At 42.9% G+C, this 15,640-nt stretch overlaps 1 protein-coding gene across 1 annotated transcript in view; it reads right to left on the bottom strand.

Annotated features, from left to right (window-relative positions):
- Nucleotides 1-15,640, bottom strand: part of cnih3 (cornichon family AMPA receptor auxiliary protein 3) — a 188,862-nt gene that overhangs the window by 12,922 nt on the left and 160,300 nt on the right. The gene's annotated exons all lie outside the window — the stretch shown is intronic.

Raw genomic sequence — 15,640 nt, forward strand, 5'->3', positions numbered from 1 at the left:
CGCCCCCCCTGCCCCTTAACGTAACCGGTTCCTTGTTCTAGTCCAAAGAACTGGTGCCACTCTGGAACCACTTTTTCTGGCCCTGTGTTCAGGATTTAGTGGGAGGGTCCTGCTGCTGTAGCACACACTAATACTACTACAGTCTACAGTTAGCCAGTTAGCTGAATTAGCCGCCGAGCTCGCAGCCGAGTTAGCCTCCGAGCTAGCCGCCGAACTAGCCTCCGAGCTAGCCGCCGAACTAGCAGCTGAGTAAGCAGCAGAAAGCTCTCAGACGTAGCGTCCATGTTTTGGGCATGGTTTCAGGTAGAGGTGGTGACTTTGATTGACAGGTGACACTTGGTAGGGGGCGGGGTTTCAGCGGACTCGGCGGGAACGAGGCTGAGTTTTACACAACTTTGAAGCCTAATTTCATATATTTGGCTTCAAAGTTGAAGCCAAATATATTTCTGTGGTATATCAAACCCAGAACACCTATTTATTCTTACTTTACACAGACTTTAAGGTTTTTAAAAAATTTAAAACAGTAGCCTGCTCTTGCTAGAAATTCTGCTTGAACTGACAACCTGGGGGATTTTCTTGTCATTATGCGCAACTCTTGTCACATTACACCCCTGTACCATTGTAATTCCACAGTTTGTCAGTATAAGAACAACAGCACCATAGTTTACAAGAGCAGGGATTGTATTATATTTGTAAAAAGTGTTTCTGGTTGATCTCTGTTAAAGCTGCACAGGAATGCAAGTATATTATAGCACATACAATGTATTCAGAGTTCATGTAAAGAATCAGTTTGTAAGCAGATCACTGTGTCAGCATTAAAAACCAACTGCACTGTCCTCAGTCTACCTGTGCTGTGTATTGTGCTATGTACTGTGCTGTCTCGCGAGTCTATCCTCATTTACCTGCACGTCTTTTATTGTGTCTTTACTTTTTAAAACTTTTGCACATTTTAATTAGTACCTGACAATGTAGCACAATCTCCTGTATAATAGTTTATAAATGAACTTTACCATGTTAAATCCTATATTCTTTTTATGGTGGCTCTGAAACATCTGTCCAGGGACTACAGAGAAAAACAGCCTCTAGGGTATCTCTGGCACATTAACAGCCATGTTTTTTTAATGCACCCTGTTAAAATAAATCAAGAAAAAAAATTCATATTTTATACTATTATTAACTGAAACAGTGCAGCTTTTGAATTCCAGATAGTCTTCTCTCGTTCATAGAGTAGAAATTCATATAATTAAAACATACAAATAATAAATCATATATATGCTATTATTTTAACATGCATACATGTCATTCAATTATGCACTAGTTTGTATATTGCTGTCTGAGCACCAGGTCGTCATGCATAACACTTAAAGACAGAGTGAAACCACTTAACTACATTTTGTAAGTGTTAGAGTACTTACTGTTTCTTTGGTTCTCTATTTTTTGTAGGGAGGGTTGTTGGAAAAATGATGTAAAACCACCTTTTCAAGTCATTTTCACTATGAAAATAAATGGATATATAAGAAAAGCAATGTGCGTCATAAGAAAAAAGAAAAACCTTTTGAGGTACTGAAAGCAAGAACAATACAAAATCTACATTAAAAAGCTGGTCTAAAAGAAGGAAGCAAATATAATAATTGAAAAGATCCGCTGCTCATCATGGGGCAGAACAATTTAAGGTATGTTTCATGTTTACTTCTTTATTAGATATACTCTATGTCTTAATTGATCCACTGCAGGATTCTACGATCAGAAAGCTTTTCTAGCAGCAGGAATAGGGGTCTCTTTAGAATAGTAGATGAGAGCAATAAGAGTAGATAGAGCAGTCAGTGTGAAGACACATCTGTGTTGTTCAGGAGCCGAGCCAGAAAGCTTTAACTATTTATTACATCTCCCAAAGAACTTGGAACACTGTCCCCTGTTCCTGTTAAAATGTATAATTTATCTAATGGAGAATGGTATCTTTTAAGCCCAAATTGGCCCCATGCAATTATCTACAAAGGAATCAGGGAAGGATGTGTACAATTATTTCACAAATTGTGTAATCTCAATCAGAAAAAAGGTTTTACATTTTTTTTAAATACACAGCATGCTAGAATAGGTAAATCAGTTTGAAAATGAGCTGATTTTAAGTAGGAAACTTTACACAAGAATCAATTTTGTATTCAGTTGACATAAGGACTAAATACTGTAACCTCGTTGAAACAAGCTTTTAATATACAAATGCCAGTGTGAGTTCCTTGTTGCTTCCCATAACTACATCCTCAGGATTGACAGTGTTGCAGATTATCACTTCAGATTAGTCTAAACATGTATAAATCTTTGGCTACCACAAGAGCTGGCAAGCAACCAAAGGAGCCTGGCTTGCCTCCCTGGAAGAGTCCTTTGCCAGTCACATTGTTTTGCTGAAACTGCTTGCCATGCAAATCCCTGTGAACACCTGAATTACCCAAATGTATTGAAGTCTGCAGCAATAGTTAATGTTATTCACAAAGAAAGTCACTTCACCACTCATGTATATTTAATAATGTGCAGGGCAACGCATTCTGGACCTCTTGGCCTAGAACATTCCTGTATATGCCACTGTTAAGAGGTGGTGTTCAGGATGCATAATTCAGATTGCTACATGCCTCCTAATAACAGAAAAACACATTTTCACTTTATGGCTCTTCGACAGTGGGAGAGGGGAAAAATGCTGCTAAGACAAAACCTAAATATATCCACTTGCTTTCACACATGCAGCAGGGAGGCTACACACACACACACACACACACACAGAAACACACACACATTAACACAGCATGCATGCAGTACATGTACGAGAATACATACTATCCCCTCCCCACACACTCAAAAAAGCTCATTAAAAAACAAACAGCCACACAGAGCTTTACATTCTACTTGTTCTGTCCCCCCTCCTCCATCACTAATCCATGCTGGCTGTCAGCACTCAGATGAAGGTAACAAGCATGATCCATCACTTAAGCAGCACGCAAATCTTCTGAAGCATATAAAACTTTAGTGACAATGACATAAGAATCAAATGTTAACACAGAAAACGTGATTAAAACAGCTTTGTGTTGCCTTGTTAAGGAATGCAAAATGACCTTTAAAAAATGCTGAAGGGTTTTAAAGGGAACATATGTCTTCTGTAATGTTTTCACTATTGTAGAGCATTGTTGTGTCATGTTTTCAGCCAGCAAAGATCAGCAACTCCAACCTATTGAAATTACATGACAATAAAACCTTTACAATTACAGCACACATTGCTGTAATTGTGAACATATACTGTATTAAATAATGTAGCTGATGGGTACTGGGTGAGAAGCTGGTGAGGGATCAGATCCTACCTTTATATTCTAACTGGGACCTCCAGCGCATCACATGATTTGTTGGTAGTAAACACAGGTTCTGTGATTCAACCATATTGACATAAAAGAACATCAATATCAGATGATCAGAGGGCCTCCAGCATCAAAGGGGCCCCAAGGGCTGAATCCCACTTAACTGCGGTACCACTGCAGTGACAACCAGGACTGGGGAAAAACCCCTAACGGACCCCATGTCATTGGTGTTTTGTGACCAGCAGTGTTGCCAAACTGAGCAGGTTCCCATCTCATTTTTATTACAATGGTATGGATCAAAATTGGTTTGGACAGGTGAATTAAATTTGCACTGGTTTGGGATCAATTTGGCAGTATATCAAACATTACACATATTATAGGCTCATTTGAAACTAAGCATCAGGGTGTATGTAACCATACATTAACAATAATGCCTAAACAAAGACCCACATCTGTCAGTTACACAATGTTACTTTAAAACTCCTACATAAAGTTCAAGCAAAGTAAGTAAACAGAGCTTCATAAACAAGTAAGAAGGTATTTCAGCATGAATTTAGGCTAATGCTAACTAATGGCAAAGCCATTTGATGATGTAATTTATTTATAAAGGCGACAACAATCAAGTGTGCAGAGGATGACTGTGATGTACCTAAAAGCTGTGTGCCAAATACCAAACAACAGAAGAAGAAGAGCACTTCTCTCTACTAGCTCTGCTACTGTTGTTTGTTGCTTATAGAACTTGTATATGTATGCTTCAGCTGCCAGTGTGCATTGCTTTTAAATATGGTACAGTAAACCCTTAAAATACTGAACTGAACTAAATATTGATCAAACATTTTGGGCAGTTTTGCATGTGTTTGATGGTTCTTGAACAGGTTTTGGTCTGGAAACCATCAGTTGTAGCCTATCTGGCAACATGGTGGCCAGTGCAAATTTGCTTGCAATAGCTGCCCAAAATAGAGAGATTTACTCCATCCAGAAATGAAAAAAGAAAAAGAAAGAGGTGAAAGAGAAAAGAAAGCAAGGCAGTGTTAAGTGGGGCAGAAAATGGCAAATATAAGTCTAAACATTAGTTAGCAGAAATATATGATGTCATGTAACATGTAGCCTAGCATTTAAGGAGTTATCCAAGCTTGACCAATGCTATATAGAAAGTAACAGAATTTACCCTGAGATGAAATGACACCAATGAAAATCTAATGTACACTAAATAAATAGGTTTAACTTTGGTAAGATTTGGGCCGTGCAGGTCGAGTGGTTAGAGCGCATGCCACATATGTAGCTGACCCCTGTTCAAATCCTAGCCAGAGGTCCTTTGCTGCATGTCACTCCACCCCCCTCCTCCCCTCTCTCCCATGTTTGCTGTCTTTCTGCTGCTAAATAAAGGCTTCTGTGCCGAAAAAAATCTTTGGTTAGGTTTGTGAAACTGATTAAAGTAAATCAAATGGAATAAATTAGAAAAAAAGACCATAGGATAATTCAAATTAATAAGGTCATAATGAATATTTGAAGATTAATTTCAAGAATTCATATGAACTCATTCTGAATGCATGAATTGTGAATATTGCTGTTTAATATCATATAGTAGCTGTTTCTTATCTCTCCACAGGAACACTGGTGAAGTCCTATCAACAAAAAAAGGGAACACGCCTGTTATTTTTTCCTTATCAGGTCCATCAATATTCACCATCTTGCTAAAAGCAATAGCAACACCACCATGCATAACTAAGCACATTTATTCAGGGTTCCCACACCTAACCTGAAATTATTTTCCAGGACTTTTCCAGGACATTTTCAGCCGCTACAGAGACAAGTTATCATGTCATACACTAATACATTCCCCTGTCCTGCTCATTCTTTGGAAGTGTCTTTGTTGGTTGTACAGCTACTTCCCTCTCCTGTGTCTTTTGAAGTAACCCCCCTCATAAAATCTGTCATCCGGCTATCCTTCTTTAATTGTCCAGCTGTCTTGATGTGGCGTGTGTGCGTGACTCTTTAGAGCTGACAAACCCATGTTGCCAACATCAAAAGACTTTCTACAAAACTTGCAGTATGCTCTGTGTATATCTCCTGACATCTCTCCTAGCCAGTCCCTGAACTGGGGGGTCTTCCATCCACTCCCTTTTGAATTTGGAATGTCTTCCTGACATTGTCACTCACTCCTGTAATAAGAGGACAACACAAACATTTGAAACTGTCTATTACTGCCCATTTTTTGTTGTTCAACACACACACACTGCACTTTATTTTCTCATCCCCAGCGAACTTATATCCATACCTGTGTAAATAATTTTGTGCTATTTAAATTTAATTAATTTATTGTGTGCCTTAATATGCAATACTTTTTATTTATTAACATGTAACTCTATTCTATTCTATTTATTATTCTATTGTATGTAAGCCGCGGGTCCAACAAATATTTTGTTATCCAGCATAATGACAATAAAGACTCTCTTGACGCTTGAATAAAGTCAAATTGACTGATTGATATCTGTAATACCAATTTAGCCATGTTAAATCACATTAACAACAGTGGAAATAAAAAATGCCAGTGGTTCAAATGAACATCTAATAGGGTACTTTAAGTTTTCACTGCCTACTTTTCTCATTTTAAGGGTGCCCCTATTCCCTGTGGTCTCTGTGCACATCTCACACTGTTGACAACTACTTTCATTGGAAATTAACAATCTCAAGTTTACATGAATTCTCGTTAATCTCTCTAATTTCTTCTCCCCATCTATCTGTGCACATACACAGTATTTTAATACAACAGAACAGAATTCCTAAAGTTGTTTTCATTCACTTATTTTCTGTTCCTATTGTCAGACAATAAAACAAGTGTGAAATGCTGAGTGAAACGTAACCGTTAATTACCTCGAAGCTCCCGCTCTGCTGAAATCAGAAATATGTTGCATCTCACTGCGCACAGCCAACTCAGTGAACGACTCGCTCACTTCTGCTCCTCTGCCTGTCACTCAACGGAGGACAGTGAGGAGCCTGTGACCGTGGAAGAGAAAAACCTCACACTCGCAGACCAATAGTGTCACGTGGGGCGCTGCGCCGGCTAGAAGCAGATAAGCTCTGTACTGTATGTTGCCCAGAAGATAAGGTGACAACAGACATGCATGTGCATAACTTTTAACCCGTTTGCATTCGCTCACAAGGCAGGGGGAGGATAAATCATTTTCCAGGATAACTTAATAATTTCCAGGACATTTGACCTTTTTTCTCATTTTCCATATGTTTTCCATGACTGGAAAATTGGTCAATCATTTTCCAGGTTTTCCAGGACGAGTGGGAACTCTGTTATTGCATTGGATTTTTTTGCTAATATTAGTGTGAAAAATGTTTAGTGTAGATGTGGATTTGATCCCAAAGAGAAAAAACTTTTTAAAGAGTTAGTTTGTAAGTCACTTGTATTTGTTATTAATGTATTTGTATACGTTTTACTACTACTATATGTTTAAATGATAAACATTTCATGTCTTATTTCTTTAATATTTAACTGTTTCTATCCTTGAGAGGGGTTGGACTCTCGTCCACTCTGGAGTTGCCACTGGTGAGAGGCGCCGGGCAGGAGTGGCAATACTTATTGCCCCCCGCCTTGGTGCCTGTATGTTGGAGTTTACCCCGGTAGACGAGAGGGTAGCCTCCCTCCGCCTTCAGGTTGGGGGACGGATCCTGACTGTTGTTTGTGCCTATGGTCCAAACAGCAGCTCAGAGTATCCAGCCTTTTTGGACTCCTTGGAGGGGGTGCTGGAAAACACTCCCCCTGTGGATTCCCTCGTTCTGCTGGGGGACTTCAACGCCCATGTTGGTAGCGACAGTGAGACCTGGAAGGGTGTGATTGGGAGGAATGCCCCCCCCCCCCGATCTGAACCCGAGCGGTGTTCTGTTTTTGGACAAGATGCTCGCCACAGATTGTCCATAACGAACACCATGTTCAAGCATAAGGGTGTCCATATGTGCACTTGGCACCAGGACACCCTAGGCCGCAGTTTGATGATTGACTTTGTAGTCGTATCGTCTGACTTGCGGCCGCATGTCTTGGACACTCGGGTGAAGAGAGGGGCGGAACTGTCAACTGATCACCACCTGGTGGTGAGTTGGCTCCGATGGTGGGGGAGGATGCCGGTCAGACCTGGCAGGCCCAAACGCATTGTGAGGGTCTGCTGGGAACGTCTGGCAGAGTCTCCTGTCAGAGAGAGTTTCAACTCCCACCTCCGGGAGAGCTTCGACCACGTAACGGGGGAGGCGGGGGACATCGAGTCCTAGTGGGCCATGTTCCGTGCCTCCCTTGTTAAGGCGGCTGACCGGAGCTGTGGCCGCAAGGTGGTCGGTGCCTGTCGGGGCGGCAATCCCCGAACCCGCTGGTGGACACCGGCGGTGAGGGCCAAGCTGAAGGAGGAGTCCTATACGGCCTTTTTGGCCTGTAGGACTCCGGAGGCAGCAGACAGGTACCGGCAGACCAAGCGGAGCGCAGCTAGGGCGGTCGCTGAGGCAAAAACCCGGACATGGGAGGAGTTCGGTGAGGCCATGGAAAAAGACTTCCAGGTGGCTTCAAAGAGATTCTGGACCACCATCCGGCGTCTCAGGAGGGGGAAGCAGTGCGCCGTAAACACTGTGTACGGTGGGGACGGTGCGCTGCTGACCTCGACTCGGGACGTTGTGGATCGGTGGAAGGAATACTTCGAAGACCTCCCACCGACACGTTACCCGGTTTTCGTCCGGGCCGTGGAACAGTGGACCAGCTCTATACCCTCTGCAGGATCCTTGAGGGTGCATGGGAGTTTGCCCAACCAGTCCACATGTGTTTTGTGGACTTGGAGAAGGCATTCGACCGTGTCCCTCGGGGAATCCTGTGGGGGTTTCTCCGGGAATACGGGGTATCGGACCCCCTGATAAGGGCCGTCCGTTCCCTGTATGACCGGTGTCAGAGCTTGGTCCGCATTGCCGGCAATAAGTCGGACTTGTTTCCAGTGAGGGTTGGACTCTGCCAGGGCTGCCCTTTGTCACCGATCCTGTTCATAATTTTTATGGACAGGATTTCTAGGCGCAGCCAGGGTGTGGAGGGGGTCCGGTTTGGTGACCTCAGGATTGGGTCACTGCTTTTTGCAGATGATGTGGTCCTGTTGGCTTCATCAGACCGTGACCTCCAGCTCTCACTGGATTGGTTCGCAGCCGAGTGTGAAGCGGCCGGGATGAGAATCAGCACCCCCAAATCCGAGGCCATGGTCCTCAACCGGAAAAGGGTGGAGTGCACTCTTCGGGTCGGGGATGAGATTCTGCCTCAAGTGGAGGAGTTCAAGTACCTCGGGGTCTTGTTCACGAGTGAGGGAAGGATGGAGCGTGAGATCGACAGGCGGATCGGTGCGGCGTCTACAGTAATGCGGACTCTGCACAGATGAGGGTAGGAACGAAGATCTCTGCAGTCGATCTTCGTTCCTACCCTCACCTATGGTCATGAGCTTTGGGTAGTGACCGAAAGAACAAGATCGCGGGTACAAGCGGCCGAAATGAGCTTCCTCCGTAGGGTGGCTGGGCTCTCCCTTAGAGATAGGGTAAGAAGCTCAGTTATCCGGAGGGAGCTCGGAGTAGACCCGCTGCTCCTCCGCGTTGAGAGGAGCCAGATGAAGTGGCTCGGGCATCTAATCAGGATGCCTCCCGGACGCCTCCCTGGTGAGGTGTTCAGGGCACGTCCCACCGGTAGTAGACCCGAGGAAGACCCAGGACACGCTGGAGAGACTATGTCTCTCGGCTGGCCTGGGAACGCCTCGGGATCCCCCGGGAAGAGCTCGACGAAGTGGCTGGGTAGAGGGAAGTCTGGGCTTCCCTGCTTAGGCTGCTGCCCCCGCTACCCGACCCCGGATAAGCGGAAGAGGATGGATGGATGGATGGATGGATCTATTACAGCTACAGAGTTTATTAGTTGTTTTTTGCAGTTAATATGAATGTGTCCCATCAGACAAATTTTTAAATTATATTCAATGACAAACAATGTCCAATTCCAAGGGCTGTGATAGAAGGCAAACTCTCCCACTGATCATCTTATGACCACTCAGATTTATCTGGTGACCCTTTGGAGGAATCTGACCCACTGGCGGACTGCACATCGGGAGCACCGGGACCATTCTGAGTGGCCTTATGGTTCTTCTGACCTGAATTGAGCAGCAACTTCACCAGTGAGTGGACGGACCAATCAAATCCACTTCTCTGGAAACAAATGTAATCACATCTTGTACATTTGTGTGTCCTATGACCGCTGTAGTTTTTGAATAGCCGTAGCATACCTTGAAAACTCTGTATTCAAATAGAGAACTTGTTGGTCAGTCTCAGATATATGACCCTAACCCTAACCCAATTATCATAGTGACCAAATGTTTAATTAATCTTTTAACCATTATATCAACAGAAAGGTTTAGCCTACAAAATTAAAAGTCTGGTGGTCTGCGTGAAAAGGGTGGCCTGGAATATGGAATATGGAATTCCCGGCCTGAATTATTATCCCAGTGGCCCGACTCCTAGGTTGGAACCACTGGACTAAACCATCTAACTGTATACCTAACTATCTTGCAATACTTTAACTACATCAAGAGACATCATCAGATATTTTCTTCTAAACACATTAATAGGTCCTAACTGTATTTCTAAAAAAGGTGTAAAAAGCATTTCAACCATTTAGATTTGAATTGTGGAGCTAGGCTTCACAAACTGTGTTTCAAGATTTCTGTGTTCAGGATTTAGTGAGCGGGTCTGAATCGCGGCGGTGAGTAACACAAACCCACCCCTGCTGCTGTAGAGGTATAAATACATTCAGCGCACACTACTACTACTACAGTCTACAGTTAGCCAGTTAACTGAGTTAGCCACCGAGCTAGCCGCCAAGTTAGGCGCCGAGCTAGCAGCTGAGTTAGCAGCAGAAAGCTCTCAGACATAGTGTCCATGTTTCTGGTAGAGGTGGTGACTTTGATTGACAGGTGACACTTGGTAGGGGGCGGGGTTTCAGCGGACTTGGCGGGCACTCCCACAGCGTTTAGTAGCAGAGAAAAAGGCTGAGTTTTTACACAACTTTGAAGCCTAATTTCATATATTTGGCGATTTTTTTAATCATTCAAATTTGGCAGGGTGGTTAACAACACACTTTTCTGTGGTATGTCAAACTCAGAACACATATTTATACTCACTTTACAAAGACTTTAAGTAGATATATTTCTACATTGCTGTATTGATACTTACTTATCATCTGAATACCTCCACCACTCTGTACAGATGAATCACATCATATGCCTAGTTTGAATCTGGCTGGGGACATTTAGTGCTTCTTCAATCTATTTACTTGGAATAAAAAGGAGAAAGGTATTTGTGCTTCAGATCTAATGGTCTGACCACATAGTGTGCAGTCAGGCCTATTTGTATGAACAGCTGTGTCACAATTTGTTATATATTTGTTATACATTAACCCCTATGAAAAACAGTGGCTGTGTTTATTGTTTACTGTTACACATAAACTGGATACATTCTTCAGTCCACCATCACTAAAACCCCTGCCAGGGTCAGACCTGGCCCTGCAATCCTCCTGAGTATGATGTATTTCATGTCATGGTTCAGTGGTATGTTTGTTGCTGTGACAGACTGCAAACACACACAAACACATACAAGAAATGCAAATTATGAACAATTATGATCTGTATTGCACAGTGCTGGCGACCCTGCTGTGACTTCTTTGCATTCAGGTAATATGTTTACCAAACTATGTGTATGTGTGTGTGCGTGTGCATGTGTGTGTGTGTGTGTTTGTGTGTGTATGCATGCATTGGAGCATATGCATTCAATTTCCATGCTAATCCATTTCCATGCTATGTTCTTCCTTCAACTGCAGACTGTGTAGCAGATTTTCTGACGCTGTGTGTGTGTGTGTGTGTGTGTGTGTGTGTGTGTGTGTGTGTGTGTGTGTGTGTGTTGACTGAGGGACCCATCTGGGACTGTGCCTAGCTGGGAATGGATATCTCTGTCTTTGTATGCAGTGCCCAGGGGCCACCCTTACACCCATCTGATCCAACCAGAACAACACTGACAAGGATTTATTCATGTGGGAAGCTACATTTTAACCAAATCATCATAAGTATCCCATGATACACCGCATCAGTGCATCACTGCACTTTGGAACACTTTGTACAGCTGCAGCCACACTTTGTGCTGGCAGAACTCTGCAGATATTAGTATGTATCCATACATATATGAATATATTTACTGTGGCGAGGCAAGTCAAACTGAAGCCTCTAAAATTACATAATTCCATAATAAGTTTCCCAGGGGACCAAAAACATTTTTAAGAATTCAAGAACTAAACCTGTGTTTTGAGAAGAGGAACCTAGTGTAGTTCCTGTATGATCAACCCAGTCTTTTCAATCTATGTACAAATAGCATCTATGGACAAATAACATGACTTTACACTTTCAAATTGCTTTCAGTGCATACAAAAAAGTCCAATTTTGCTTGCAGGTGATACATCAATCTTTTGTGCTTTAGTGGACAGCCAATATGTTCCCAGTCTCACATCAATGGTCTGCATCCACATCAAGTATCTTTCATTGCAGCAAAAATGAATAAAATTCCTTTTATTTTCAGTGGGAATATTACGTTTTGACATTAAAATGTGTTTTGATAACATTTCTAGCAAGAAATGTGCATACTTAACTAATTTTGCAGCCCAACTAGACCGTTTGGTCAGAGATTTGGGTGTGTTATGTTAGTAGCAGCTAATGTAGCCTGGTGCTACTAGCCTCAAAAGCAGAGATGAGGAGAAGGCTACAGAGGTTTGGTAACCTCACTTCTTTCTAATGTCACACCAGCCGACTTTTTTCCATTCTCAAACTCGTAGTCTTCAGTCCCAACCGATGCTGACTTAAGTGTTTTCACTTCAGACAACCAGATTTCTCACAGCTCTGGAGCCACAAAACAACTTTCAGAACATTTTTCTTCACATATGCAGCAGCTACATTGCTCAGATACGATACAATATACTTTATTGTCCTCTTGGGGAAATTTGTCTTGGACTCAAGCTGAATAAATTAACTCCAACACAAAAAACTAAACAAAAACAACACATAGAACATCCACATATTGCACACACCACACATTGCATGTACCCCCACAGAGTATATTGCACATATGATGAATTGCACAACCCACAGATTCCATATCTCCCATATTGCACATATCCCAGTGGAACGATAAAAAGATAAAAACACTATTGCAAGAAACCCCAGTCTCACAAGGCACCATTCATGAGTCGATTTGAAGCGATTAAGTTTCCAAAAGGGTGCTTTATACCTTCTGCCCGAGGGAAGCAGCTCAAACTCAGCATGGAAAATGTGAGTTGTGTCTGAAAGTATTCCCCAGGCCTGCCTAGAAACACACTGCTCATAAATGGACTGAAGTGCCTGTGGTTCCTTCATCCAAACGATTTTCATGGCACACCAAACCAAGCAAGCAAGCTTGGATTTTGACCTGGAAGTAAGGTTTCCATACCAAGCAGACATTTCATACGTGAGGATGCTCTCTATTACAGCCTGGTAGAACAGGAACATCAACTTCCATGAGAACAGGCTGTCAACATGCGTGGGTCTAACTGAATGAGTCATCCAAGTGGACACACAGGTACTTGTAGGAGCACATCTGAGTAATTGGTTCCCCATGTATCACCACTGGGCTGTGATCCCGACCGCCTTGGGGTCCAGGATTATCTCTTGGGTTTTACTCACATTAAAAAAGAGATGGTTGGCATTACACCACTGCATGAACTTCCCTATCTCATGAAAGTAGGCTGTGGGACTTGTATCTTTGTTCAATAAGCTAAGACAGCTGGTGGGTCTGTGGCGTTGGCTGTCTGGGGAGCCTGACACAGAGGCCGCAAGTTGCGTTGATTCACCCTGCGCCAGTAGTGCCAGTGGGGACGAGGAGAGCAGCGCCCACCTCTTCCGGGCCAACGACAGGTCGACAGGGTCTAGCGAGCATCAAGGAATAAAGAGGCTAGGCACGGCTCCAAGGTCGGTCCAAGAAGCAGTAGAAAAGCGCGTGAGACGGGCCTTTCGACCGCTGCGTTTTCATCATCCAACTACTCTCTTTGGCATAAACTCGAAGATCCCGCAGTGTTTGGCGATCGTACATCAATAGAGAGTTGACATTCAGAGTAAGAAATGACACAAACACACACGGCATTGGCAGTGACAGATGGCAGGCCACACACACTGGTGCCATCTTTGATCACAGCCCCCATCAACCTATGGAGAATGGAGGCTTTTGCTCCGTGTCAAGCACCGGCAGCTACTGACCTGAGAGAGCCTCACCATCTCCAGATGGGTTGATTATAGCAAAGCAGCTAAACTACAAACACAATGGTAGGCTACACAAACCCAAACCCTAACCCTAACCCTGACCCAAAATATCTCTACAAAGCAACCCTGCATTGTGCTTATTGAAATAGGCTTAGGTAGCTGGGATAAGTTACACGTTTTATTTTAGAGTTGGCTTGTTGTATTTGAGCATTGTGAGGCACATTGGTCCGTTTGAACAGGAGACATGCAGCAGCTGTAAATAAATCAATGCGCATATTTAAAAAAAAATTGATGCAGAAAAACAAAGTAGCATGGGACACAACACATTTCTAGTAACTTCACCAAACTAATTAATGTATTATGGAGCATGCATACACAATATTCTTCTTGTGACAGCGCTTTATATTATTATGATCTTTTCCTTCGTCAGTAAGGGCCGGTCAGGTGGGAATCCCTGCTGATGACGTGTTGTTAATTAATCTGAGGCACTAATTTAAAAGTTTGCTATATGATATGGATATGAACCGAACTGTGATTGGTTATGACACAAACTGGAAAACTGAGAGTTCTGAGAATTCTCTGTTTGACAAAGGGAAGTTATTGCTTTGAGCAGGAACAATTTCCTGTAGCAGTCCTTGTGACAGTGAAGGTGAACCAGTCTGTTAGAGAAAGTGCTCAGCTGTCTATCCAGTAGGTGGTGGAGAGGGTGGTCAGGATTATCCATAATGGATAACAGTTTGTTCAGTATCATCCTCTACACCACAACTTCAAAGGTGCCTGGTGTGCGGCCAATTATGGGCTGTCTTGATCAGTTTATTAAGATTGTTGATGATGCCGGCTCTGTGCTACTCCTATATACAATCCTCAGAACATAACACTGAAAGCTCCCTGTTGTCATAGGGCCATGTCCCCCATTAGTCCCCTACCCCAAATACATTTGGAAAAGTGCACATTTTCGCACCATTTTTGTCAAATCCTAACGTGTGTGTGTTCATTTCATCTACTGCTCATCTACTATTTATTGACGACATACTGTTCCAATGTAAAGGATATTAAAATGAAAGTTAAAAACAAAAACATCTGGACTATATTGTATTATGCTGTATTACATTGTATTGTAATGTGCTGTAATCCGCTTGGTTAAGTTTTTTTTCCTGAGCTTCCTTGACCTCCCTGTCTTAGTTACACTGACGCTCAATTCAGCTAGGGACATTTTAGTGATTGACATGCATGCGAGCTGGCAGTGTGTTTTCTGTTTTTTTGTTTGTTTGTTTTTCTCCATTATCTTATGTAACATGTTATGTTTGTCTATTTTGTTCTCCATGTTGTGAAAATGCAAAACTCATAAATAAAATCTATGAAAAATAACCCAAACACATCTTCAATGATCGAAGAGACAAAGTGAAAGGACAAATAAAAAGATGAACTGTTAATGCAGGCTTACTAAACAACAATGTATTATACATTATATCCTCTGCACTCCTCAAAATGTTATCTTCCACCAACTTTCTTGTCTTTACATTCTTTTTTGAAAGCCATTACAATGAATTCTAATAACAACCTGAGCTGAGGCAAACAGCTCCCGGACTTCTTACTGCAAATCGTGGGTAGGAGAGCTCCTACCCACACTCCTTTTCAGGGCCCAAGTGGAACCTGAAAGTGCTGCCTCCACTTGGCCATAAGCTGTACATGTCCAATTAGTGAGGCCACCCGCCACGGAGTGCTCACACTCATAGTTGGAAAAGAGGCCAGAGAGCTGGCAGTCACGTTCTAAGGGGTGTAGGGTCAAATAAGAGGGTCACGGAACAGAACTCACCGATGAGGGGAACATAAACAAGTAAAGAAAAAAAAGGGAACGAAAGAGAGGAATGATGCAGGCTGTTGCTCATGAAGCCTAGCAAGCCTTTATCTGCCCACGCCTCATCTAGCTCTGGTCATGCTGACTCTTGGTTTTTCACCCACCTT

The sequence above is a fragment of the Scomber japonicus genome, chromosome 17, assembly GCF_027409825.1.
Source record: "Scomber japonicus isolate fScoJap1 chromosome 17, fScoJap1.pri, whole genome shotgun sequence".
In the NCBI taxonomy this organism is placed as follows: domain Eukaryota; kingdom Metazoa; phylum Chordata; class Actinopteri; order Scombriformes; family Scombridae; genus Scomber; species Scomber japonicus.